This window comes from Dermacentor albipictus, chromosome 10 (genome assembly GCF_038994185.2).
Source record: "Dermacentor albipictus isolate Rhodes 1998 colony chromosome 10, USDA_Dalb.pri_finalv2, whole genome shotgun sequence".
Lineage (NCBI taxonomy): Eukaryota > Metazoa > Arthropoda > Arachnida > Ixodida > Ixodidae > Dermacentor > Dermacentor albipictus.
In genome coordinates, this window is record NC_091830.1 from 50,071,686 (window position 1) to 50,098,867 (window position 27,182).

At 46.4% G+C, this 27,182-nt stretch overlaps 1 long non-coding RNA gene across 2 annotated transcripts in view; it reads left to right on the top strand.

Annotated features, from left to right (window-relative positions):
- LOC139050995 (uncharacterized) overlaps positions 1 to 27,182 on the top strand; it is a 177,069-nt gene that overhangs the window by 90,099 nt on the left and 59,788 nt on the right. Inside the window, exons 1-2 of one of the 2 annotated variants that reach the window (XR_011509184.1) lie at positions 9,488 to 9,658; positions 12,490 to 12,608. This is a non-coding gene — a long non-coding RNA (uncharacterized lncRNA). Of the gene's footprint in view, positions 1 to 9,487; positions 9,659 to 12,489; positions 12,609 to 27,182 lie in introns of those variants that run through there. The other variant, XR_011509183.1, reaches the window with a different exon arrangement.

The following is a 27,182-nucleotide window of genomic DNA, read 5'->3' on the forward strand; positions in this document are numbered from 1 at the left end:
CTCGTTAATGGAACACCCGGTAGGTGTTCTGTCACAAATCATCGCTGAGATACGGCATGAAAGTCTAAAGGATATAGTTTTAACGCATAAATGTCTCTAATGCAATTATGTTTGCAACTTCTTTCGATGAAATTAGGGCCACGTTATCGCTACACTTGCTTTATTTTTGATTAGGTGTTCCTTTAAGGAGAAAAAAAAAACATACTATTCGCTGTAATTTCGGTTAGCAACCTTGGAGATACGACAGGACGTAATCTATCTATCTATCTATCTATCTATCTATCTATCTATCTATCTATCTATCTATCTATCTATCTATCTATCTATCTATCTATCTATCTATCTATCTATCTATCTATCTATCTATCTATCTATCTATCTATCTATCTATCTATCTATCTATCTATCTATCTATCTATCTATCTATCTATCTATCTATCTATCTATCTATCTATCTATCTATCTATCTATCTATCTATCTATCTATCTATCTATCTATCTATCTATCTATCTATCTATCTATCTATCTATCTATCTATCTATCTATCTATCTATCTATCTATCTATCTATCTATCTATCTATCTATCTATCTATCTATCTATCTATCTATCTATCTATCTATCTATCTATCTATCTATCTATCTATCTATCTATCTATCTATCTATCTATCTATCTATCTATCTATCTATCTATCTATCTATCTATCTATCTATCTATCTATCTATCTATCTATCTATCTATCTATCTATCTATCTATCTATCTATCTATCTATCTATCTATCTATTTTATGTAAGCCTTGCAGACCTCGATCACTGCTTCACCGAGGTGCGTTTTAAGCCGACGACGCGGCTCTGTTGCGGCTATCTTTCCGAGGTGCCCTATGGATCGTTCCCATCAGGCTGACGGCAGCAATAAGAATCGCTCGCGAGGACGAGTCAATTGCTTGAATTAAGATGAATTAGGCTTTAGAAAAATAAAGAAACGCGCGCGCGTCACGGAAAAAGCCAACGGATTCGAGCGCCAGAGTGTCTTAATCGTCAATCGTCGCTTTGACTCGCTGGCAAATCCGTGCAGTTGCCCGCGACTCTCGGCTGCATGCGAGTCACGTGACTCGCACCGACAGAGGGGCGAGATTTGCGACCTGATGAAGGCCGCGGCATGCATCTGTAGGTGCAGCATTCTCTGTCCTTCTTCGTGGAAATGTTGACTTGCCGTCAAGCTTGCATTAGGAGAATGCCAGCAAACTTGAGAATATGAAAAATCGAGAGGCAGACATAGACAAAGCGACAGGAAGGTGGCTGGAAAGCACTGTCTGCTTTTCAATTTTTTCTACTTTCAAGTTTGCTGGCGTTCTCCTAGTATAACCATGTACCAACTAGCCCAACAAGCCACTCTCATGAGCTGTTAAGTTTATATATTCGAAAATAAGTGTTAGTTCAAAGGTACTTTCTTTTTTTCATTTTACAGAGGAAATATTTTTGAACTCCATTGTATGATTATTTTGTTGACATACTTAATGTTTTGCCGGATCTTCAGCTGCCGCTTTTATGGCAACTGGTATTTGCATAGAGGACGCTTCAGTTTCACACACGCTATCTCCATAACCGTTGCTGCTGCAGCCGAAAAAATGTAGGCCGGAAGCACGCGTTACTCCACGCAGGAAGAGTGCTCAGCTGCACATAATAGGAAGGTGAGAGAGCTCGACGCAAGGGGATACAAAGGCCTTGCATTCGGCAGCGACGGCATGAAGTCTTGACAACATTGGAAGAGGACGCCAAAGCAAGACCGGGCATTGCGTTTCCATGGAGCTCGCATACGCACGTTAGCCTAACTGCGCGGTCACTTTGCCTGCACATCACGTATACAGTTGCAAGTTACGCGGATAACTTCAGGCACTACTATTCACGCTAGAGCATCGGCGAACGTGTTCGAGGTTGGGTGGGATGACTAAGAGGTTCTAACTATAATAGAGTTCCTTCCAAAAATTACAACAAGAGGGAGCTCTAGCTCTAGTATCTATGGGAGCAGCAAGCCTATTGGTTTGGACAGCACGGAAAAGATGTTTCAATGCTTTGCCTACGCTTGAGGATGTTAGAGTGTTTGTTCTAGGGCACTCTAGGATTTTGCGAAAATGGCGCATAGAGCGCTCAGTAATGGGCGGCCGCCGACCTGGCTGGCACAAATTACTGTCGGCCCACCGCCCACGCCCGCACTGGCGCACCTTGGAGGCCTTCATTAGCACGTTTCCTCGTCTCCTCGGCGTGACGTAAGTTGGGCGCCGGTGGCGTGGCATGCAGATGCGTAGAATGTCTCGACGCCACCCACGAATGCCGTATGTACCCTCGAATAACGCGGCTCTTCTACTGGGACACCAAGCGAGAGCTGGACACACACAAAAAATGGCCTTTGCTGTGTCCTTTCGTCCCGTCGTTCCTGCTATACGGTATCGTTAGGCCACATCCTCATATACGCTTCACCCACTCCACATGGCAAACAGAAGATTTGCTGGCATCGACTGGACGAGATGTGCAACAACCTTTGTTGAGGGATGTTCGGGAACATTTCTGCAGCATTCAGTTTGGGCCCGGACCATTACAACAGCGCTGCAAGATGATGTGCATCTAAGCATCCGTATAATCTACCCTCTCCGTCGCCGAACCTTCCTTTCTTTAACTTCCTTCTGTGCAGAGTAGCAGGCTATAGAGCACGCTATCTGAGGCAGACCTGTCTGCATTTGTTTAAAAAAAAAGACTATATATCTACCAATAGTGACGCTGGGAATCGAACGTTTGCCCTCGAGGCAATCTGGGGATGATTACCGTATGCGCTAACTACTCAGCTATTGCGCAGAAGAGTTCGTCAGTTGGTGAGGGTGTCGATAGCCGCGCAGAGATGTCTACGCTCATGCATTCTGAAGGCTTACCGATCATTGCATTGCTGTATTGGATGAAGACGTTGAGCGACACGTAACGAAAAGAAGAGAGAAAAATAGGTTGTTTACAAACCATCCATCACATATTTCCGGCTCCGCAATCGTTTTCGGCGCATACGATTAGCGAAAGAGTGGCCTTCGAGATCTCGTAAAACACGTTGTTGGACTAGTTGGTGCATTGTATTGAGAAAAAACCAGCCAAAAAAGATGCACGCAGGAAACATACAAGAAGGGAGGAAAGAGCCTCTTTCCATTCTTCTTGTATGTTTCCTTTGTGCGTCTTCTTTGGCTGTTTTTTTTTAATACCATGGAGATATGTTACGGTTAACCGCAAAGAGGCCTCACTGGGGCGCGTATTTGGACACCACCGCTCGAGAAGATGGCGGCGTCCGTGGTGGGAGCTTGTTGCTGTCGCAGCAGGTTACTTCAGAGCTAGAGGTATCGCTAGTGTCCGCTGATTTCCTTTCACATCAGTAGCCGAATGCGCGCAGCATTCTAGCTTTGGCTAAAATTATACATGAGTATAGCCTCGCAGAAACGACGTTATATTGGATCAAAATAAGCCATCGAGCGAGAATTGGCTCTGTATATGTGATTTCTTGAGTTTGTGATCGTTAGCATTGTAAATTGCGAGTCTGTTGAAGTGACTGTTACTAAATGGGTTCGATTCGTTATGTCTGTAATTATGTTAATGCTTCCAATCTTATTCCTTCACATTTTCGTTGCTCCTCAATAAGTAACACTTACCCATTCGTGCTATCCTTAAGATGTCTCCCGACAGTGCCTAAACTTTGGCACCGGTAATTCCGTTCCGCGCTTTTGTTTATCACGCACCACAATTCTATCGTCATCTAAAACAAGCTTGCAACTTCCAGTTTCGCGCAAGGACCATTCTTTCGCCACTCGGTAAATGGACAGGCTGCAATTTATTTTATTTGTATCAAGCTATTACACCCCGGGGATTAATTACCTATGAGTGAGCAGCTCCTGTTCCTACTCCTGAGGTAAGGAAGGGTCTGGTTCCATAGAAAGGGAAAAAAAGAAGAAACAAAACAACAACAACAACAACAACAATAATACACAGTGAACTCAAAATACTTTCACTTCTTGCACTTTCCCAACGCCGTCATGGTCAAGAATTTCATTTCTGCCAGTATTGTAGTCAATAACGCTGAATATCATGTATAAATATTGCGAGACAGCTGTTCAGCCTCAATGGTTTATTTCTCAGGTCGCGCGCTAAAAGACGATGACGCTGGCCATGATGATGAATATATACAGATGGAGAAGATGAAGGGGTGAAATAATGCTCACAGTATCTTAAAATACAAGATGTGACTTCTGGCTGACAGTGAGAAACTAAAATGCTAACAATGACCAAGGGATTGATTTGGGCTAGTTATACTGAGAACCTGAATAGCGCTAAAATGGCAGGAACAGACGTAGAAACGAAAGCACAGCGCCGTGTGTGGTCGTTCCCGTGTCTGCTCTTGTCTTTTCAGCGCTGTTGAGGATCCCAGGCTAACGACAAACCGCAAGTGGCGTGTAAATATGTAGCCAATCGTGTTTAACGTTGGCGACACAAAAATTTTATGTTTTATTAGCTTTTAAGCATGAAGAGTTAACCAAACAATAGGGCCTACTGACAGGAAATCCTTGGTAATAAGAAATAATACAGCAATATGAGAGGGAATAAAATGATAAAGTGTTAAAAACTAAAATGAGATAAAATTGAAAACCTTAATATAGTAAACAGTAAGATGAGCAGCCTCAGTTTCAAATATTTATGCCCTTATCCGGATATGAACGGCTGGTTCATTGATAACACGGTATTAGGTCTTTTTCTCACCCCTTCCGTGAAGTTTAAACACTCACGTATTTTAGGACTGTGCCATTTTGTACGAATAAACTCGGTAACCTGCGTGCAGCGACGCAGTCGTGGCTGCCAGTTTACAAACGTCCTTTCCTCGTGGCGGCGGCTAGGCGACGTCAATAAAAGCGCGGCGCCCACGATACGAAAATAACGAAACAAAGAAAACGGCCGGTGAAACACGTTAAAACGACTGTGCGGCAACTGCACAGCTGGAAAGAATCGTCGCGGCTAGCCCTCCCCCGGGGCGTCAGGGTGGAAGCTTGAACGCAGACGCCTGCTATACACGCCTGGTATTCTTCCAACACGGCGCCACCTTCACCCGCTCGATCATTACCCGGGGAGTAACAGCGTTAGTTGATGACACCAGGCGTAGAGAAAGCCGAGGTGTTGACGGCGACTCGCAACTTGCTTCGAATGAGAAAGTACATAAAAAATAAACCAGAAGAGGAGACTCCCTAATTATCGCAGGTTGTGCCTAATAAACATCTTGGCCTGGAAAAAAACCTTTCACAAATGCGGTGGGATTCTTCAGTGTTGCCCACTGTGTCCTTCTGTATCAGAAAGCTTTTCTTACCTAGATGACCGATGTTGCTAGTATTTGTAGATAGATTACATGTTGTTTGTTAAATGGCCTAAAAAGAAAGCAAACATTTGTAAATATCGGGAGGGACCTTGAGCGCCTGTTCGAACCGGGATAGGTCAGTGTATCGTCAGCTTGTCGTTTTGTTGAGCAAGACCGTTTAAATAATAACGGAAGAAAATTCTAAAGAAATTTTCAAGATACACTCACTAAAGGTGACTCAGGAGTGGCCAGATGTCAAGTGCATTTAATTCTATCACAATTCCTGAACTAAGATAGAGAGGTGGTCTAGTTTATTTAGAACGTCTAATCTTTTGTACCTTTTGTGTTATGTCAATGTTCGCTTGGGCTGTGTTAAAGGTTCGAATGAATTCCTGAACAAGCTGCGGAAGCGCCACACTTCGTCATTCGTTTGACGAAGTGCGGACTTCGTGCGGTACACGTCCACAGCGTTTCCTGGACATGTTGGAGATTAGACAAAGAGAAGAAAGGCAAAGCACTGATGTTAACTAGATAGCGTTAAAAAAAGTTCTAGTAAGCACATATTGTGCCTCAGTTTTCTGTGTGCGTCTTTGCGCTTCAAGACCGTGAATATACCCTGTGTCCCAGCTAACACTAGCCGAGCTGCCGAACAAAAAAAAAAAGGATTTAAAGGAAAACATGGTGTTGGTATCGAGACGGTATCGCCCGAACACCTACTGTGTTCGGTCGATAGCGTTACGACAATTGAACACCGTAGGTCTTAAAATCGTATCTTGCACCGTGCTTCCTTAATAACTTTTTTTTCTTAAACAGCTTGGCTAATGTTAGCTGGAACACCCTATTCACCGACTAGCCTAGCTCTCCACGCTTGTGTAGATTGCGGTAAATAATAAAGAGCGTCCTACACTGCGCTGGGTGAAGGAAAAATGTGAATGGAAAGATGAAGTGAAAAGAAAGGAAGTCCTGGTCAATGCGTGCACGGATGAGTTAGCGCAGTATACATAGAATCTTCAAAAAGCACGAAATTGTTTTCATGTAGGGGTTGGAGACGCACGCATTCAAAACAATTATGGATGAATAATCATATATTGATAATATTAATGGCTAGCGGTAGTTTACTTACCGCTGACCAAATCTTTTCTTTTATCGAGCGAGAGAGATAACGCATCTCTATTGAAAAGTTCCTGCATGGTTCGAAAGGGAACGGGGAGGCTGGGAAGCTAGCCCCGCAAAGCTCTTTTTTCCGTCAGACGCAGGCCCGACCTTGAACCGTAGCGGAATCCTCCGCAAGCCTGGTATCCCAGAGCTGGTCTTCTGGGCATTCGCTGAGCAGTGTAGCCTCCCACTGCTCAGGGGTTTTTATTTTAGCATTGTGGTTTATGCTGTGTCTGATATTGTTTGAAGCTGATGTACATGCCCATATATAGTGTGATGGAGGTCTCCACGTGTTGTATTGCATGTCTTACAGTGTGCAGAGTATGCTTTTGGGTGTATTCCGTCCATGAGTAGTGGCGCAGGGAAGGAGCTTGTTTGTAGGGGCATCCATTTAGTTGCTTGTTGTTTTGTTTAATGATTTGTCAGGAGGATGGTAGTTATAGCGAGCATTTCGGTAGTATTCGAGTATTTCTCCGCAAGTATTCATCCGTTCGTATTGGGAAGCTGTTATTTCTTGATCTGGTTCTGGGGGCCATAGTTCTGTTTGGGTCTCTTCGGGGATTTGTTGTCCAGAGAGAGAGATGGGCCATGCAAGTGACTCTCCCAGTTTATGCTTGCTCGGGCAGCGTCGTGCTCAGCGTTGTTCCCAATCACCCCAGCAAGGCCTGGAGTCCAGAAGAGTCGAACAGTTCTTCTGAGGGTATAATGTGTTCCAATGAGAATTCGGTATGCTTGAGGTGACATAAGTCCCTTGGTGTCATTAATTACGGCTGCTTTGGAGTCGGTGACGATGCATGATGCAGCGCTTGATGAGTATGTTAAAGCTATTGCAGCCTCTTCCCCTTCTTCTGGATGTTTGGTACGTATGGAGCTAGTTGTTGCAATATCCATTTTTGTAGCCGTAACAACTGCCAATGTCATGGTTGGTTGTGACAGATACTTTGCAGCATCAACATAAACCACATGTTTAGCGTCTTTGAGCACTTTGTTGAGTATTTGAGCTCTTGCTTTCCGTCTCTGCGTTATGGCTTGGTGCACGTTCTCTGGGGTGGGGAGATTATGAAGGTGTTCCTGATGTCCGGTGGAATATCTCTCTTTTCTTCAATTTGCGTCTGGTGTTGTGTTGCCAGCTTGTTTAGTATTATCCGTCCTGTCTTCGTGTGTGTTAGGCGTGCATAGTGTGATGCCTCTATAATTTAGTCCAGTGTATTGTGTAATCCTAGGGCTAATAGCTTTTCGTTTGCGTTTTATCGAGATTAGTTTCAGCTGTCTAGTCGGAGCTTATCCCAAGAAAAGTTGTTTTCGTTACTTGGTAATATTACAAGTTTTATTGAAGTGGAGCCCTAACTTCCCAAACGTTTATAGCTTTTTATCCCGAGTTTATAGAAGTTCCGCTATTGTCTCACACTTCTTGTCGTTTATTTCCTGCAGATATTCTACTACGAACTTGGTTTCAAGTCCACGAACGCACTTTAGACCAAGTGAAACATGCTCGGTAACGAATTTCGCCGGTACCGTTTACCGTACACATATCGCCATAATGGCAAGTCTACTAGAAAACTGAACAACTCATCCAGTTTAACTCTGTGAGAGTATATATACGGTCGGAGTTCTCGTCGTTATACGCGTTCTGAATGGAATCGGTTGTCACGGGCGTGAAAAAAAAATAGTGCTTCTCTTTGAGAGCACACAGGCGCCGACGGATAGAGGAAATCATCGATCGCAACACAGTGTTGAAATTTTCGACCTTGTTTTAGCAGCTAAGCGCTCATTTCACTTGCCTAGTCCGGTCAAACGTATGCGTGCGGGGGTATCGTGCGTCGAAGACCCAGTCTGCTGCGTGGAGAAAACTTCCGCTGTTCACATGCGTGCCTCACTCGTAGCTTGCTTGTTTTTACAGAGCCCTCTTGCTCCGTCGGCTTCCTCCACTGCCACGTTTCCCAACTTAGAACGCGTCTGGGGTTCCTTACGGCCACAGGCAAATCGTCAGACGCATGCTAGCGCTGCTTACCCTGAGTTTGCTGTCGCAAAATTGGGAACAATCAAGCGCAGGCATGTTTCTGTAGAGAAGGTTAATTAGGTGCCGGGCGTGTCCAGATCCTGGACCGCCAGTAGCAATTATTATGGTGACACTGTGCACACAATGCTGAGGCCTAACCGAGAGCTTGAGCCTCTCTCTCTGTCTATGAACAACGCAGTTTCCGGTTTACCGAAATACTGGAAACACGGAAGTGCCCATGTGGCGCTTGTGGCGCCATCTTCTGACGCTCTCGTCAACTAGAGAATACAGTACTATAATTGCAATGCTGATGTTCCATGTATCAGCTGGTTCAAAGTCGTTCGCTGTAGCAACCGTTAGCGTATAGTGGAATTTTCTTTTTCTTCCCTTATGCAAGAATAATGACGCAATAGAAGAGACGTGCAGCTTGATGCGCCTGTCATTAGTCCCTCCGCACTACAAGAAGAAAGTTCCCTAGTGCATGCCACTGGCCCGGAGAGATTTTTAGTTGTCGAGCAACGATAAGCCCGCCTTACCCACTTATTCAGAAATGCATCTTAAGGCTCATGCTTCACTTGATATAAATGACGCCTGGTGCGAAAGCGCCCAAGACGCTCACGGCGTTTCTTTTGGCGCGTTCACGACAGGCGCCATTTAAATCAAGTCAAGCATGGGCTTGACTAGATTCAGTGCTGGCAATAAAGCGTCGCCAAGACACTGGTAGCCAAAGGAAAATTCAGTAACTTTTGCTAGTGTGGCTTTATCTTCTCAACCTACATAGTAATAAAGAAAGGTGATACAATTATCTGTAGAAATGAAATGCGTTTTCCGCTATTTTCCTTTTCTGCCGTCCTATATCTTTATTTACGCGCTTCATTCGTTGCCCCAGAGGGGGCGCTTTCGCTCTTATCGCTTCGGCCGGCATTGTGTTCGTCTGCTCCTGCCGCTTTCTAAGCACGTGAACGTTTTTTTCGTCTGCTCTGCAGTGAAAATTTTTCTTTCTGTGCCCGCGAATGTTCCGGCAATGTCGAAAAAACAAAAAAAAAAGGACACAAGGCGTGCCGCGTGGCTGTGTGGGGTGGCAAATCGGGAGCAACACAAGGCGAAATTCTTGCGTTTCCTAGTGGACGAGAGGTAAGCGCACTTTTTCTGCAGTCGTTATGAAGAAACAAGCGCAATCCTTATCAAAACAGCTACAAGACAAAACGAAAAAAAAACTTCCGCGGTTGCTATATTGTGATATCTTTTTGATTTGGCCGGGCGCATTTTTCTGCGGTGTTGTAAGAAACTGAATCTACTTGTTGACAGTTGCTCATGAGCCGATTGATGCTAGCTAACGCGCAGACGGAAATTTCGCTTCGGCATATGTTAGCGCTTGCTCTTCCTTTTTTCCACGAGAAGAAAAAGTAAAATTTATATTTTCCAAAGGTGTTTGGATGCTTTTGGCACGGTTACGCTGGAGAACATTGCGGTGACCAAGTATCTGTTGTGACATTACCACCATTAAATGTTAATGAACACTACAGAAGCAAAAAGAAAATTACGTAGGGGTCACCATTTACGTTTTGAATGGCAACAGGAAGTTTGAGTTACCTGTACGACAACGAGGCGCGCTTCACTTTTCAACCTGTGCCTAGAAGGACACAATTTTTTCTTCGCTCCTTCCTACCCTCAACTTTAGTTTGACTTTCAGATGTTCCTAAATCATGACCGCGCGGTATTTTGCTCATTTATCAGATGTTAGATATGACGAAATTGCGCTAAGTGGTGTGCCCTCGTGGGGCTGACATGGGAGATGTATGTACGTACAACGGCTGATGTATGTACTGCCACGTCTGCTCGGACCGTCTTCCCAAAAAGGAACTACACTGACCCGGCCAAAACAAGACTGTTGTGGCCGACTGCGTCGTCTGTTGCAGTGTAAGGGCAGCCCCTGATTGATGAAGGAAAAATTATTAGTGCTTGCGAATAGGTGCTTCTGTCGTTGATTATTTTCGTACAGAAACCAATTGACAGGGTACGACACAAGTGCAATGAGCACGGCGAGCGCTGTCTTTTCTACGTCGTCTGATGATGCGCTCGATACCATGTGACGTTACGCAGCGAAACTTGTTCCGCCTGCGCCAAGAAACGGCGAGCTTGTCAGTTTCTCTTTATCGCGTGCTCATCTGCGGTGCACGATGTTACCGCTTACAGGCTGCACTGAAAAGCCGGGCAGTTTTCGCTGACGATGAGCGAATTCAGGTTCGTAAAACGTCGCGCCGCCCTTGGCGCTACAGCATGCGATACGGCGAAGCCAGTCCTTGCCGCGCGCTGCCGTGTGCTCCGTAAGTTTGGTTGTCGCTTTGTAGCAGAAATTCTTCCGCAGTGAAAATTGCAATGCTCAGTTGCCCAGCACCTTTAAACAATTGGAAGTTATACCGCTGTCGCACGGGAAGATTTAATGTCATTCGAATCGAATGGCATTCGCATATTATCGCACTAATCGGTATTTACACGGGAAAATTTCATGTAATTCGAATGCAATGCCATTTGCCATCGAATGAGCTAGGGGAACTCATTCGCATTCGATTTCGAACCGAGTGTGTACCCTTTACCCCAGATAGACAACAGCGACACGCAACGCAAAAAAATAATGCGAACTTCAGCAATGCCAGAAGATATTCTTTGGACTTATAAAGAGGAATGATTATTTTTGCCGCGATGACATTGCGGTGGTCGGCCATATTGGATGTGTTGATCGAAGTGCTTTTAGTTGTGAATAATTGGCGTAAAAATGTTTTCGTCCGTTTTAAAAGTACTCCCAAGAGTTTTTGAACACGTTTAATAAGCACAATTTTTTTTTGAATTTCACAAATTTTGTTCGAGATCGTCGTTGCTATCATTTGCGAATGCCATTATACTTTACTGTGTAGCACCGCAAAAGACCGAATGGCATTCGATGCATCGAATGCCATTCGATTTGAATGACATTAAATCTTGCCGTGGGACAGGGGTTTCCTCTTATGGGCATCTTGCGGAAAAATGAAGCCAGTGTAAATAAAACGCTCAATTACGTAATCCTTAACAGTATAACCCGCCGTGGTTGCTCAGTGGCTATGGTGTTGGGCTGCTGAGCACGAGGTCGCGGGATCGAATCCCGGCCACGGCGGCCGCATTTCGATGGGGGCGAAATGCGAAAACACCCGTGTGCTTAGATTTAGGTGCACGTTAAAGAACCCCAGGTGGTCAAAATTTCCGGAGTCCTCCACTACGGCGTGCCTCATAATCAGAAAGTGGTTTTGGCACGTAAAACCCCAAATATTATTATTATTAACAGTATATATGAATAAAAAACTGATCGATCAAGAAAACTAGCTCAAAACTGATCCCTAGTACTCTCCGCCAGCTATTGAGAGACCAGCAATGCTTAACACGTTACATTAGTATATAGCAGCCATGAAATATTGGTACTTTGCTTACTGAATTTTAGAGGCATATTTCTAGTTGAAATCCTACAACCAAATATAATCAGAAATGGCCTCCATTGATCGAAAGTACTATTTTGCTAGTATTGCTTGGTTTTCACTACTCCAAGGCATTCAGTGCACGTGCATGGAGTACGTTTTCTTTTTTTTTTCTCTCTCTCTTCTCTTTTATGTGTGGGTACAGCGGAATAAACTAAAGGAGTCGCAAGATTTGAGTTCCGTGTAATTATTGACAAAGAAAAAGTAGCGAATATAGAGGTTCAGTGCAGGAAGAAGCCGTAACCAGCCTTTATTTCGAGACACGATGAACATTTTGAATACTTTGTCAGCAGTTCACATAAGAACTCGGCCTGCATTCAACTCCGGTAATCTGCATACTTACTGCAAAAGATGTTTACACCACTTGTTTGTATGCATGTTACTGCTGCTGCCCCGAACTATTGCATGTCATGCGAGCAAATATGAATACCTGACGCTTTATGTTCTGTCTTTTTATAGACGCCTGCCAAAGGCCAGTTCTCCGTGCTTCCCCGTTGCCTGGACCATCCGACCTTGCTGCGGACGGCAGTGGGTAGGTGCGTTGGCATCTCTGGAAGCATTCGGCCAGGAAAGACCGTGTAAGTACACCAGTGTTGCTGACCGTTTTTCATGGATCTGGTCATTCTGTAAGGTATATTTTTCTGGCGGCATAAAACAGAGGCGTGTCTCTCCTTTTTTTTAATTAAGAATATTAGGCTGTTATTTACGCGACAAAGTAATCCAACGACATCACATGTCCTAAGCGTCATAGATTGCATATGTGTGGTGATCTAACGTGTTAACAATGAGTGAAAACATTCGATATGCCAACACTGAACGTCTCGTGCTACTTCTGGTAACAGGTGACATAGCATGAAGTTCTCTCTATACCAACGCTGGCTTTGATGATGAGCACAGAAGCCTGCATCTAAGTGTAAAGTTCTAAGAGGTACCTGAGCAGCATATGAAGAGTGTTTTTTGTCATGTGTGCTAGAAATTTGATAATGAACGGGCTTCTCATGTCTTGTTTCCATAACTGTGAAGCGATGTCACGTGGCACGCATTTGTCGCTAATGCAATTCGCTTTACAATGGAATATGACACTCAAGAATAGACAGGACGCTGCGCTTGTTCTGTGTTCCTGTGTGTGGTGTTCTTTCACACAACGTGAAAAAGTGCGAAAATTGGCCAGTTAGCCCAACAAGATGCGCTAATGACGCATCTGTTTTTACGCGTTTTACACCGCCTCAGCGAGTCCCAAAACGGAAAATATACGTACATGCCAGTGACCGCAGGCGTCATCAAACGACTGAAGAATGACACACACAGGTATCTCAAGTCAACGAGGTTAAAGAGCTGCCGAAAGATTATCACGGGGAAAGCACTGGAGAAGTTGATGCATCATGTGATCCCACAGTTATATCAACTCTTGGGGAGTCAGATGATATTCCATTATTGCAAGAAGGGAAGGATTTGGAGAAATGTTTTCCGGAGCACGTTGGCGTGGGTGGCCCTTGTGCGGTGGGACCACAGTACTGAAACATAAGCTAAACAGTATTCTACTGTAAGAATTCTTTGGTTCTATGAAGTCTCGCATGGTCCTGCTTTAGAAGTTCTGCTATGCATGGCTTATGCTGTGCACAAATGACATTAGTATGAATCTCAAAAAAAAAAAAAACAGCGGGAGAACAATTCCGCTGCAAAAAGAATAATTCAGAAGCTTGAAAATTATGAAACATTACTTTATTGATATTTCATTCTTTTTAGCAATTTCGGTATTTCTTAGGGCGGTCTCCTGATTAGCCTGTCCTTACAAAATATTTTGTCACATTTCGATATTTGCATAAACATAGTGCAGCGTATTGTCTTTTTAAAGACAAACATTGCTCCCACACTTCTATCCTCCTCTTTCAAAATTTTTGCATAGCTACCATACACGGATCTTGGGATGCTATATATAGGATCTTCTTGAGCTTACTTCGATAAAGTTGTGCAAGTAATAATGTTGTTTGACACTCCTTTCATTCATATAGGAAAAGTGGCAGGAGGAAGGGAGGGAGGGAGGGAGGGAGGGGGAGGGAGGGAGGGAGGGGGAGGGAGGGAGGAGAGCTCGAACGAAATATGTCAAAACCATAGACATTTTCGATATAACTTGCTAAATATTTATTGGCGCATTAGCACGAGGAAAGCTATGCAGAAAAGTTACTATGTAATACATGGTTTTACGATTAGCAAGTATGCCCGTTGTACGAAACAAAAAAAGGAAGTTGTTTTTAGTGATGTGCGAAAGATGTTGATCTGATGCTCTTGATAATCTGTTCATTATTCACAAACAACCATTGCTCCAAAAATTACTTCGGTAGAGTTGCGTTGTGCGCAGCAAGCATGGGACATATGTAACAATTTTCTGTCTATGAGAAATTATAGGAAGCTGTTTTATGTAAGCGCGATCGTAGTACAGAATGCGTCCATTTGTACTGAATAAAGAAGTACTCAGCTCTGCAGTATTGTGTTGTGTATGAATTCTATAGGTTGCTAATGAAAGCAGTGCATCAACTCCCATTCTTTCTGCCCACTTATTTTTTTTTGTCGAAACCAAATAGCCGCGCGCCATGGCGCGCTCGTTCGCGCATCTTGAAGAGAAAAAGCTTTCACTCAGATGCATTGTACACATGTTGTGGGTTCGACGAGCAAATTAGAAGCTGAAGGGTGTTGAAAGAAAGAGCTGAAAGATGAAAACGATCTCAGCAAAATAAATGCAAGCGGTGTTGGTTTCCGTTGGCGCACCTCCAGAGAAAGTCGTGTGCTCGTCGAGCGCGTAGCAGACGACAAGCGCGAGGGCGCTTCCCCCTCGCGCATCAAGAAAACCGTTGCCATGGCAGCATGCTTGATTTCTTTTTTCTTCTCGGAAGTTTGCAGTACCACGAACTAAGGCAGGAATTGGCTCTAGTGACGCGATTCCCGTTTACCTGGGTGCGATATACCAGCTGGCACAGTCGTGGTTGAAGCTTCTGCTTAGCTTAGGGCGGCTCCTCGATTATCACGGTGGCGTTCAACTCGTTGCTGAAAATGATGCCATAACGGATCCTGAAGAGTTGGGCAGAGTCACCTGTGGGCCAAAAATAGTCGACAACGTTATACCGTAATACTGCTGATAGGGATGCAGAATGGCAGCAACGACTGGATCAGATAAGAAAGTTCTGAGCTTGGCGCCGCGAAGCTGCGCGTCAGCAACCATCTTCGACAGCTGCGCGAAGAACAACTTCAAGAAGCACTTCCTTAATGACTCGTTGTGGTGTGGTGTGCGTGGTCCGCTGTGGTTCGATCCAGTCGGACAAACAGTTGATTGCTCCGCGAATACCTGTGCCCGTACATCTCCAAAAACGTCACACAGCAAATTCATGCACGCATCACTGAAAAATCATTAACGCCTTGAGGAGGCTCTCTTCAGACTCTTGCTAGCGCACCCGCTGCATTTCAGTGATCCGCGAACCATTCAGTGGGATAACAAAGCTTACTTAGATAATTATTGTGTAGACAGGGAAGAAAATTTTATTTTTGGTGCACAATTCGTCGGAGCGAAAGAAGCAAGAAAGCGCTCTGCCCTGTCGCCTTGTTGCTTCCTTCCTGAAAAGTGCCTACTAAAAATGATTTGTTGATTGATGATTTGATGATTCTTTTCTTTCCTTGTCTAAACAATACTGCACCAACAAATTCAAGCAGCCACTATTTTACAGCGAAGCTGTATATGGCTAGGGTTCCGTGCATTTTCGTCTCCGTGAACAAAAGACTATCATCATCAATGGTTCGTACCCCCGTGAGTATTCATACTTCCGTAAGCAAGCAAAAGGTACAGTTGCTCATAACCCCGTAAAGCAGAGGCTACAAGCACTCAGCAATGTGGAGCGAACAGGAGGAGGAGGAATAAACTTTTATAGTACAACCAGCACTTTATGATGGCCGGGCCTACGCCTCCCACGAAGGGACGTCGAGGGCTTGGCTCGCCGCCGCCTCGCGGGCGTGCTGGGTCGCCCAGGTTTGGTCGTCGAGGGCGGAGCTCCGCAGAGCCTCATGCAACCTCGACGAGAGAGTCGTGGTGTTAGTCTGTGCGTACTGTGCTGGGCACTCCCACAGCGTATGCGGAAGCGTAGCCGGGTGAATGCCACTGCACCGGCAGTTGGGGTTAGTGTAGACGTCTGGAAATATAAGGTGGAGGCGGGCGGGTGAACGGTACGGGTTTGTTTGTAGCTGACGCAGGGTGGTAGTCCTTGTAGTGGTGGTCACCTCCGGCTTATAATATGATACATACGACCATAACGTATCGTTTATTTGGGGTGTATTTACGGTGTGGCTCACGTTTCTTTTTTCATTTCATTCTTTCTTTTACTTGTATACGCTCACACTAGAACCTAATCAACCTAATTATGTGACAAAGAAGTGGCGCTTAAAAACCGAACAAGGCCACTAGGTAGACTGCAGCATATAAGCATCTGCGTTTGTGCCGGTTAATGTGCTTCGCAGTCTGTAACAGATCCCGTCATTAACGGTTACTACATTTTCTAATTAGTAACTACGAGGAAGCTGCCGTTATTATGCAAATGCTAACATGTCAGCAACTATGTTTACATTTATCTAACTAAGAAAAAGACAGTGACGAACATTTAGTAGCCGATAAGTACTAAACAAACCGGTATTTCCTTGCCAAGCATTTTTTGCCTAATACCACACACTTTGTGGTAGGTAGGTATAGCTCCTGTTTCGCTTGATTTCAAGCCTCTTCAATAATATCGCAAATATCTGCGGATACCACATGCCGTCGGAATTGATGTTGCGGGAAGTGATTCGCAGGTTGCTCCTTATCAAGCATCTTTGTGGTTTCTGTTTGTGACGTTCACGACACAAGAACAATCGCTCGCCTTATACAAAACACTGGTGCACGTTGCGGAAGCCTGAATGACACTGGATAGCCAGCCATATGCAAATGGATCGGCACAACATACATTCCAACCGTGCTTGGAATCTGCATAATTTTTTCTGAGGCTGTATATCATATGGAACGATCGATGTCTCATTTTCTTTACCTGCTCGTACCAAAGCAATACTGTGAGCGACGTAAACACTGCACAGCAACCGATCTTCATCAGCTGCGCCAGCGCTCCCGCATTTGTTTACCCCGCCTACCACGAGGAATAATGCACTGGCTACTCCGTGCGCCAAAACATTGGCCTAGGCATCCGGCACCTGAGCCACGTGCAGCAGTGCATCCAGAATTGATACAAATGGTCGTAAGAACGCCGAGGAAGTGGCCTCGCGTTGCGCGACGTGCTCCCTCCGGACCAAGAAGCGTGCGATCAATTACCATGCACCGCTAGCAATCCCTCACCGCGTTCGTAGTTATTATGCTCCATCTGACGACGTCTCCATGCAGTGCTTAGAAAGCTAGGGATAACGTCAGGCAATCGGACAAGAGAACCAGACGAAGGACGCCGTACGGCGCCGACTGAATTCAAGAGCTTGAAGCGTAACCTTAAGTAGCAGCTTGGCAGATTAGTAGTAGCTTAGTACCAGCTTAGTAGTAGCTGAGTAGATTAGGGATTTGTATACCTCACAATGTGCGAGCGTTCTTTGTTTCTGTGGAGCACTCCGTCGGCTCTCGTAGTACTTTCACATTTCACGTGCTGAGCAATCCACGGAGCTTGCGTCAATTTCGCTTTTTTCTAATGCGTCAGAGTTATGTGTTCCGGAGGCACGAGTGACACGCGCCCAATCGTGCTGCAAGAACGACGGAGAAGAAAGGTGGATGCACCCTCAAGGATCGCCCAATCCACTCTGCAGCGGAGCGAAGCCAGCGTCAAGTCACCCTTCAGCTGCCAGCGTTGCGCGCCCGCTGAGCGGCCGCGTGCAAATTTAGCTTTAGCTAAATGTTTTAGCTGGGCGTTACGGAGTCCGCTTAGCTATAGGACCACCGCATCCTACAGCAATTTTCATAAAGCCGCTCGGCGGGAAAGCTGCGGTGTGCGCAGTGGCGTAGCAACAGGGGGGGCCGGGGAGCCGTGGACCTCGGGTGCAAGAGGCCAGTGGGGGGGGGGGGGGGGGTCATATACGCCTGAAGACACCTTTTCCGCCGGCTACACCCGCGGGGGGGGGGGGGCGGCGGGCAACAGAAGACCTATGGGCCCCGGGTGCCAGACGACCTAGCTACGCCAATGGGTGTGCGCGCTCACCACACTCGTGGCGGTATAGCGGAATGTGGAACGCTCCGTGGCTCTCGCTCAGCTATACAAAGCCGATTGAGCGGAGCGGATCGGTGCGTCCGCTTAACTTTTCTTTATCGCATTGCAGCCAAACTGAGTGCACGCTGCACATCGCTCGCGTCTCTCTGGGAGACGCGCCTTATCAGTAAGTGTGAGCGGAGCGGAGCGTGAGCGACGCTCAGCCGAAACTGTCGAATCATTGCGAGGATACGCTGGTCGGAGCGGAGCGGACCGTAAACGCTCAGCTCAAACCATCCATTGGCAGACATGAGCCCTGCAGCATTCCCTGCACGGCACGCAATTAGTTGGACGGAGTGATGGTGATGGCCGCGCGTGCACGCGTATATTGCACGAGTATATGCGAATGTAATTTGCCCTCCCCCCCCCACCTTCCCTCCACTCAAGGTGGACGGCCTTAGCCGCAGGGCAACATTGGTTATAATAGAGGCAGAGTTGCATCTCATTTACGGGCCGCGTGTCCCATTCTCGGCGTCGTTCAATCAGCGATTCGGGCTCGAACGGTTGCCGGCGCGGCTGCTGCTCTGCACGTTCTCGAGGCAGCCGCAGCGCGTGATTATTTAATCAGACGCCCGCCGCAGAGGGTCGGCAGAGCGAACGCGCCATCGAAACCCGAGGCCATCTTCAATCGAGCAGAGTGGAGGTCGTCGCGATTCTCGTCATTCCCGAATACCGCGGCGCTGTTTGACCATGCATTGTGCATGGCTGGGACACCTGGCGCGCACGCTACGGAGCTGGAAGGCACAAGGAACGGTACTAGGCTAGAGCCTTGTACATGGAGGAGCAGTTGGGATATACGGTATAGTTTGGCGCGAGACACACTTGTCTTACGCGTGAAAGAAATGCGCGTAAAGGCCACTTCAGACAGATATGTATGACTGCCGCTGCAGTCATCTGCGTTGTACGTGGTCACTGTTCATTACCAAATTCGAGAAAACTCGAGTATCTGGAGCACTTGAGCGAGTATCTAGTAGAACCAAACAGCCGGAGTGTCGGAGAACGGTTCGCCCGGATCCCGCGGGTCAGAAAAAAAAAAATGGCTGCCCAAGCTGTTGCAGCCTGTTGAAATAGGTCAGCGATCGAATGTTATTATTGGTAACACTAGTCGGACGAGGCGGACTACACATCGATTGGTTCGCGCGCAGATGTGTTTTACATTTACTTGTAGGGGAGATAATTAGATTGCAGGGAATGTTCCTATACTTAAGAAAAATGAGGGGGAGTTGTTAGAAAAAAAACTGTCATTAATTATTCCATTTGTTCGCTCCACAGTAATCCATGCATGGAATGCAGTCGATACGAACTCGATCCTAAAGTTCTCCTCAGCATTAAACTTTCGGACGGGATAGCCGGTTTCAACGCGCCCATGTTTCCCACTTTATACGACTTGCTCATTTAAGCAAGCGACAACAAACGACTGACGTACTTCAGCGGTGAGGAACAATCTCACTATTGCCGCGTCATTCTTTCAATGACAAGGGCCTAACACGCTTCAAAGTGACGGTGTAAAACTTTCCGTAGCAACGACGGGAATTATGAACGACTGGGATATGAAAGCACTGCGCATGCGTTGTGTGCTTTCCTTCTTTGCCCCTGTTTACTTTGCGCAGTAATAACGTCGGCAGTAATTATCGCTGCATTTCGGAACGATTTCCTGCTCTCACGCCAGGAAAAAACTTGGCCGACTCCTGTGACCTTGCAGAATGACGACTCAGCTTTCAGAGCCACAGAGTCTTCGAGACACAGGTCGGCGGCACTCGGTTTCTCCGCATTCGGCACTCCTGTTTTCTTGCGAAATGCTAAAACACCCGTGTACTTAGATTTAGGTGCACGTTATAGAACCCCAGGTGGTCGAAATTTCCGGAGTCCTCCACTACGGCGTGCCTCATAATCAGAAAGTGGTTTTGGCACGTAAAACCCCATAATTACTCCTGTTTTCTTGTTTTTTTTTCAGCGCTTTCCCAGCAAGGATCCGTTCACAGTTTCGCGTTCAACTTTTTTCATTCCCTTGTGCAACCTCTTCGCCGTAGGAAGGGGCTAGCTGGCACCTGATCAGGGGTTATAAACGCATGCTTCTGGCTGCTCTGCTTCACTTAAAGAAAAAAAAACTTTTGCTTCAGCAAAGAAGAGTAATAACAATATAAAACGAATGAATGCCATCTTCATTAGAAAGGCTGGCGCTTGGGGCCTCTGTTAGGGGGCTCGGGCAATTCAGGCGCGGGAATGGTTGGAAAGGGAGGGATAAGTAGATGATGCATGAATATTTTGTTTAGCGCAAAACAACAAACACTAGAAAGACGACAGGACAAGGCGCTACCAGAACAGCAGGTTCAAAAGATGACACAGACACACAAATATCAAGGCCCACAGTAGAAGAAAGGTAGTTCAGCGCAATGCGTTGGCGGGCTAGTTGGTGCGAATCCATGAATATATTTTTAGCGCACTGTGTCATCTCTTGAACCTGCTGTTCTGGTAGCGCCTTGTCCTGTCGTCTTTCTAGTGTCTGTTGTTTTGCGCTAAACAAAATATTCATGGATTCGCACCAACTAGCCCGCCAACGCATTGTGCTGAAGTAGATGATTGTCAGTCAGCTGCGGCTGCGCTGGCCTCGCAGTCTGAACAGCGAACCAGAACCGTCAGCGAAGGACAGAAGAGAGTTGTGCATGGTACGCTTATCAAGTTCGTCCGTTAGTCATATGCCAGACCTCATAGTTCGGGATCGTCACTCTGTCTAGGTATTTGTAGCGTGCCGTTTCGTGAGCCCGACATTACCAGAAAAGGTGTTTGGCCGTGAGGCGACACGGTGTGCGGCATTCGGGGCACTGGTGGTCGAACAGCATCGGTGTGTCTTCGTTGCGGGTCCTTCCTCTTTCCTTGGGGATGTAGACCCTCCAGCGGTCAATGACACCAGGGGTTAGGGCGGGTGACCTCCTCAGTCCAGGTACCCATTGGCCTTTGCTGCTTCCCAGGCTTGGTTCACCAGCTTTCGCTGGTCCTCCAAGTCCAGTGCCGCGAGCATGTCATTCCGCGATTCTTGGCAGTATTCTTCTGTGCTTCTGTCTTCGTTCTCCCTCTTCATTTTCTTGATTGCTTGGTTCTGCAATTTTTGAAAAAGAAGTAAAAGGTAGTTATGCATGCGGGAAAACGGTTAAGTAAGTCACAATGACTATCAGCTTTTACTTTATTATACATTAAAACAGGCATTTTAATAACCAGCTCTACACCAACACTATAGGGTGAAGACAAGCGGAGTACGAAAAAGAACAAGAACACCATGGATGTACAGGAACAGAAACTGTCTTTTGCGCTCCTTTCACGTTCAGCGCCTTTCGTGCAAAAATGTGGCACTGGAGTTCACTAAAGTCAGCGTGCTTCTTTACCAAACAATCAGCTCAAACCACTCGCAGCGTAGCGCCACCGGGTAAATTCCAACGTGCACTGCCGACCGCTTATCTACACTAACGCGACGATGGTGCTGCCACCTATTGCCCGATCTCGCGGTCATTAGGCTCGTAGCCTAGTTGCCAACTTTACTGGGCATAAAGGGGGCAGTTCAGCAACAGGTGGAATACCTCCTCATCCACCGCACAAAACGCACACGAAGTAGAGCGTTCGGCCTGAATATTATGAGGAATTCGGGAAGTGTCCATAGGAGTGCCTCCTATGGACACTTCCCGAATTCTTCATAAGAGACTACGCCCCAATTCCTTCCCGAATTCCTCATAGGAATTCCTCATTCCCGGGCATAGGCGACAACGAGATGAAATTGGTGAAAGCAAGGGTTCTACACTGCGTTGCGACATGACAGCTTCAAAAAAAAAAAAGAAATTCCAGTACAGGACCTACGGCATACAAGACGGATTATCTGGCCTCATCATTGAACCACACCGCAAACGAACAAGCGCATAGTTTGTGTATTGAGCTCCAAATAAAGGGAGTGAACAACCGTTGAGGTATCCACACTCTGGGAGATCGTTCGTGAATCAGGCGATACGAGGGTTATATATATATATATATATATATATATATATATATATATATATATATATATATATATATATATATATAGACATTCAAGTAACAAAACTAAAACGAATGACTGCAAGTTTAGAAACGAAATCTGAAGGGATGCATAAATGAAGTGAATGATAAGTAGATGTTAGAGTAAAGACAAATGAGAATGCGAAAAAGTAAAGGAGGTTAGCCTGCAATACTTGCCTAGTGCAGCAAACTGAAAATGGCATCGTAAACATTCCTGTGGCTATAACCCAGGCTGGTAGCGTCAAATTAACACGCCACCGGAAGAGTCAAACCCGCCCCAAGATTTCGAAAGCCCTATTAACAAAAATATTTTCCTTCGAATAGTAAAACGGTGGATAGTATATTCTTTTTATGTGCCTGTGTGCCCGTTTCGCTTCTGGCTTGCTCTCCAAATATTCCAGTATGACAAAAAACCCACTTATATGTAATTTCATGAGCGCATGCAAGCTCATGAAACCTGTGTCAGTTCCTTACTTTTCGCGATAATTTTCCTGTGCACACTTTTTGCACGTTTTAGGGAAGCTCAAATGCACGACCTATTTTGTCACAATAAACGACTCATTGCAAACACCTTGCCACTCCGATTTGCGTACGTTGGTGCCGTCGTTGGTACAGTGGCAAGCAAACGTTGCTACCCAAGGATACATTTGTATTACTACGATGTCTCACTTTGACAGGCCCGATGTAGTTACTGAAACGAAGCATTGTTGAGATCTCCGAAGCGAAATTGACTGTGACAAACGCCACACTTTCGCGCAACGCTGATATGTCGTTACCCCATACACTTCTAACTTTTCCTCACGTCACCACTGATACGCTCAACATTCCCCCCGAATTTCATTGCGCTATTCCCAGGTACTCGCTCAACAAATTTTCGTCAACATTTGGAGAGGGCATTCTTCCCGCCATATCTAGTCACCTGACTGTGTACTACATGTATATTAACCAATGCCCCACTTCTACTCCTTACTATACTGCATGTATAGCTTCCTTGTGGCAGCAGGCACATGGTGCAATTGCTCGGGTGCGTCGAATTGATGCAGTGCAATTTCCGAGCTACATCCTACACAAGGCTCCTGCTCTGTAATAGGATGGATAGATGGGCTAGTTGGCAATGTAATATTAGAAAACTTAGCGCAACAAAGACACTCGACTCCCTTTTCTGCTTCGAGTGTCTTTCTTGCGTTTTCTACTCTGTGACGTTCGACCTCGCGCAGATATGCGCTTTCTTCGGAAGAAAGTAAAACCCCATAGCCCCGTCGTACTAGCCTGCTTTGCGGCAAGCATGAAACGATTGTGCAGCTTCAAAAGCACTACCGGATAATGTTTTCTTCGGGAACACCGCTTGCAGCTTAGCGACAAAAGAGCGATTCGCAGGCCCTTGTTTGCGTAGTTGTAGCAGTCCAAAACGGTCAGTTCAAAACGGGCCCAAAGAAAGTTCCAAATTTGGTGTACTTACTCAATTTTCTTTGCGCTTGCAGCGGTGATGCTCTCGCGACGAAGAAATTTGGAGGACGCCTAAGCTTCGCCTTTAAGAGTGGGAAGTGATAGCACTCAAAAATCCGAGACTGCTTCTCACGCTTCCCTACAACTGCAGCTTATGCCACCGTAAGGTTTACCGGGAAACGCTGGCGACGAACGCTGTGCACGAAGGTGAGCTTCCTGGTAGAAACGCGGCCACTTGCGCGTTGCCCTTGCGCGGGCCGCGATGCGGTGGAGGCGAGCGCCATGTGGAGGTGTTGCAATTGGAACCGGGCGCGCCTCTTTATGGCCTTGGAGACTTGCGCTCGCCGGCGGGTGCAAATCTCGGAGGCCATTACCGCTTTATGAATTTCAGAAGCGCTGGAAATTGGGTTTGTGTTACAGTTTCCGTGTAACAGAACTATGTCTTCTCGTATATGCATATTACACTCCGACGCTATCACGTCTGTAGGTTGTGTGTAAGTCCGACTTTACGATTTTTCTGACGTATTTTACTTTCGGAAATTCAATTAGTCCAGGAACTTCGTTGCGCTACATGGATGGCCTGCGTGGTTGGGTATGCGTGGTTCGGAAGTGTTTTTGCCGAAACGACGGTCAACCCTGGAAGGGGGACGCAGGACGCCGACGCCTGATTTTCGTCGACACGGGGCCCTCTCGCGTTAAAATGAGAAACTGGCTTCCTACAAGATTGCGAACGCGCGTTGTCGCGCTGGAGCATACGCGGCAGCGACGAACGTTGCGCGAGACCGGAATAGAAGCCGCCAACGCTCGTCCCCGCCACTGCAGCCGTCGCGTGACCCGCTCGCTCGGTGGCCGCACTGTAGTACGCTACCGTGACGCCGCCCTCGGATTTCCACGAAGCCGAAAGCGCGGGAACCTCGCCGCGCGGTTCTGCTACGAGCGCATGTGTTGGCAGCCGGCCTGCTGTGCCGTTTCACGCCGGCCGAGTCCCAAGCCGCGCGACGATCAAGGCCGTCTCCCCCGCCGTTGTCTCTCTATTTCCACGGCCGCACCTTTTCTAACTTAGTTTTTTTGTTTTAGGAGCGTGCGACAGACTGCGTGGCTCCCCCGGTGCGACGTGGGCTCGCGCTCCCCTTTCCCTACCCTGACAGCGCAGCGGGTGACGTCACACTCGCGACGTCCTGCCGCGCTCTCTGTCGCGGCACCTCTTCGCCTTTGCGCCCTCGTTTGTCGTTTAAACGCGAAATGCCGCTCCAGCAATGCTGTTCTGCTCTAGCACGGGATGTACTACAGTAAACTCTCAGTTGTACGAACGTCAGTTTATCGAATATTTCAGAATAACGAACTTTTTTAAAAATCCCCGGCCGTTTTCTTATAGATTCTATGCGAAAATGTTTCACTTAAACGAATTTTTGGAACAGTCAATATTTCAGTTTAACGAACTCGCTCAGAGGATAGACTCCGCGATGTGGATAGAGATCTATGTGGATAGAGATAGGATAGAGATCTGTCATCAGCTGGAGGTCGATAGCAATACTTCGTTTGAAGACTAAGCACAGTGTGACTGTGCACTGGTTACCTGTGCTGGACTGACGGATCTGGAGATTGTTTCAAGGGTTCGTCCCGAAGAAGAAGAAGCGTGCGACGAAGAAGAGGCAACTGCCGAGCCAGTTTCAAGCCCTATAACTCTAGCTGAGGTTGCAGGGTACATTGGAAAGTTGAGAGACTTTGTGTCTCAACAGCGAGCTGTGCCAGAAGAAGTGTACAAAAACATTGACTCTTTGGACAGCTTTGTTACTTCCTGTGCTTAAAAAGTACAAGTGCAGAAAGAGATTACAGATTTTTTTTTTTCTAAGTGAGAAAGGCTGCATTCTAACTGTCATGAACCTTGTACTTGTTGATATATGCAAATTGCATTTCACACATTTCTAACACTATGGATGCCATGTCTTTTGCTCCATGAATTGCACTTTTGACTCTGTATGCCATGTCTTATGTTGGTCTAGTGAATATTCAGTTTTGTGAACTTTCAGTTAAGTGAACTATTTCCTTCGGTCTCTTGAAGTTGACTCAAGTGAGAGTTCACTGTATACTCTTTTTTTAATGCGAATGTTTGTCATGTGGTACGAAGCGTTAGATGCGTGCAAGTTATGTATACGCGCATAGTTAATTACGTCTGATAAAATGAAACCTAAGAAAGATCCATCGTGCGGATCATAGATCCACAGATGGCAGTCAGGTGGGCGGCTCGGATGTAGTCCCACTTTTGACAGGTAGTAATGCCTTGATCAGTTCAATCCGGCACAATTCTACAAGAGCTGCGGTAGATCGGCGAGGGCAGGGTGGAGCACCCATGAAGGAAATGACACAGATATTTCTGTGAACCTGGGAACACATCACTGTGGCACTCAAATATTTCTATCTCGGCTATATTAATGAACCAACATGAAAAATTCTTCCTGTAGTACGCTCCCTAGAGGGCACGTAACAGCTTCGGGCGTATAGCCAAAATTTGCTATATGGCCTGGTGAGGGGCCCTTAGGAGACGGGAAGAGGGCGATGTGGATTAGAGAGCAAATGGTGATAGCCGATATTCTAGTTGCCATTACGAGAAAAAAGCGGACCTGGGCTGGCCATGTAATGCGTAGGGCAGATACATAACCGGTGGACCATTCGAGTTTCAGAATGGGGGCCAAGGGAATGGAAGCCCAGCCGTGGACGGCATAAAACTAGGGAGGTGGGGGGGTGGGGGGGGGGGCGTGATGAAATTAGAAAATTTGCCGGCGCAAGTTGGAATCAGCTAGTGCCAGACAGAGGTAACCGGAGATAGCTGGGAGAGGCCTTCGTCCTGCAGTGGGCATAAAATTAGTAAGGTGATGATGATGAATTGCGCCAGCTCTTGTGGAGCCTTTTTCTTCTTGTTTTTCTAAGTGAAGCTTTCGTTGGCTTCTGCCTTTTCTTTTTCTGTTCCAGTTTTTTGGTTTCAGGGTGCGATTCGCAGCCAGGTTATTAACTGTATGGGACGAGGTCCCAGAGACGGAGCACTGTTATATTTGGTTCTGGCAAATTCGGACTTACGAAATCACCACAAAGATGTCGGCGGCCGCGTTGCGCATTTCTCGGGGCACCACGCAGTCTCACGAGGTGACCCGCGCCAGCCAGCCTGGCAACTTTCCTGGAAGACGCGGTTCTGCAGGCGCGCATCACGACGTCCGGAACTTGACGCGATTGCTTAGTTATTTCAAATGCGGTTCTGGCGCAGCAACATTAAGCGGTAAGAAGAAACAGAAAGAGCGTCATTCATTGGCGCTCTTTCTGTTCTTCCTTCTTCCCGCTTAGTTTTGCAGCGCCAGAACCACATTTCAAGCATGAACCAACCAGCCAGGCCAACTTATCATTCTGCTTAGTTGTTTACTT